This window comes from Austrofundulus limnaeus, unplaced genomic scaffold (assembly GCF_001266775.1).
Source record: "Austrofundulus limnaeus strain Quisiro unplaced genomic scaffold, Austrofundulus_limnaeus-1.0 Scaffold185, whole genome shotgun sequence".
Classification (NCBI taxonomy): domain Eukaryota; kingdom Metazoa; phylum Chordata; class Actinopteri; order Cyprinodontiformes; family Rivulidae; genus Austrofundulus; species Austrofundulus limnaeus.
In genome coordinates this window covers 7,387-9,102 of record NW_013952587.1, presented here as the reverse complement: position 1 = coordinate 9,102, position 1,716 = coordinate 7,387, and the positions used below count along the sequence as shown (strand labels likewise).

General features: G+C 37.6%; 1 protein-coding gene across 1 annotated transcript in view; it reads right to left on the bottom strand.

Annotated features, from left to right (window-relative positions):
• The window catches only part of tmem94 (transmembrane protein 94), a gene marked incomplete in the record, with an annotated part of 78,635 nt that extends 77,178 nt beyond the window's left edge, over window positions 1-1,457 (bottom strand). The window contains 1 exon segment of the mRNA XM_014018186.1: window positions 1,313-1,457.
• Window positions 1,458-1,716: the final 259 nt, after the last annotated feature.

Sequence of the window (1,716 nt, the reverse complement as noted above, 5' to 3'; positions counted from 1 at the left end):
GTGTGTGTGTGTGTGTGTGTGGTTACAAATGTTAACACACACCAATGAAAATCAGAGCCATTGGCCTGAGCAGCTTTGTGAGGCCCAAAGAACGGGGCTGAACTCCAGAGTCAGCAGTCTCTGCTGATGATGCTCAGGCCAACAAAAGAAAAATAACAACAAAAAAAAACCCACTGTCTGAAATTCAAAACTCTTTCAACAGCTGAGTCAGATGTGCTGCAGGTAACACCGCTAACACGCCACAAATAAATAGCAATGCATATCACTAGCCACATCTCATCACTGAGTTTTAAGCTGCAGGAAGAACATGTAACGCTCGGAGACAACTGTTCAGATTTATTCTCTGTGCTAAACTGAAAAATGTTCGTGCAAAAATAAAACACCTAAAAAAAGAGAAATTCTAGTTATGATTTGTCACTGCTGTTTGGGAAAAACAAACCAGTTCTAGTGTGGGGAAGTTAATTTGTTGTTGACTGAAAGGACTGTCCAACCAGCTTAACTAGACAGGAAGTTCAAACTGATCAACTAGTTTTTGACAACAAATCCAGATTTTGACTTTAGTCTGACGAATTACATTGGAGAAAATGATCATAGAAATGGTGTAACAGGCAATAAAGGCTAGACTCTAGCTCTCTTTGGAATGATGTTAACAATTAGCTGGAGTTTTGTTTGAGTTTCAGACATATCTCCTGGCACATGTGAATCTGCACATATAAGTCAGATAAAGTGAACAGGAACAAAACGACCATCTGTAAGCTGAAGAGGTTGACTGTACCATATATGTGATATATTTCTCTATAGCTCATAGCCAGCTCACTGAATCAGATGGCTCAGAAAAATAATATTAAATCCGAAATTTGGCCTAAAATCTGTTTTCACAGTGAAAGGTTCATGTGACCTAACATTTGTCTGTGTTTCTAAAACCCACGGTGACTTTATATTTGACAAGTGTTTCTTCAAACATTAATCTCACAAATCATTTAACTGTAGTTTGAATAGACTCGTATCATCTGGATGACATAAATACAACGTCAAACAATCCATCCTACAGGTTTTATAGTATTTAATAAATAAAAACGTGATAATATTTAATGCTCACAATGCAGTCATGACATAAAGTATGTTCGTTCTTGGTGTTTCGTGTACAAATAATCAACAACAAGCGTAAAACTCGTGTTAAATCGAACGTAATGCTTGTCTCGACCCTTAGATGCTAACATAACTACAGCAGGCTTCAACCCCGACACGTCCATTTAAATAAACGTTATAAATGTTTACCGTCGATGTAGAGAAACTGTCTGTAAAAACTCACCCTGCGCTTCTCTTGGGTCACGAATTATCCTCTATAATCATATATTTATTTTAAAAAAGTAATGCACTTTTCTCCTTCAAAGTAAGAGCAGCCATATCAGACCATTCTTCTTCTTCCTGCTCTTCTTCTTCTTCGCTTTGTTGTGGCAGCGACACATCTGGCTGTTTAACGATGCGTCAGCGCCACCTGCTGGACCGGAAATTACAACAGGAAACCAAACCACAGACACTGCGAACATCCTGAGTGATGGACTGCTGCTGAAATATGACGAAGGAGATAATATTGATTTATTCTTCGTCTGTCTTTAAGTTATGGAAGCGAAGAAGTAACAATATCCTAATTAAAATGGATTAATAGAAATGCTGTTTCATTTTCAACATGTACCTGAATTTTTTGACTCATAA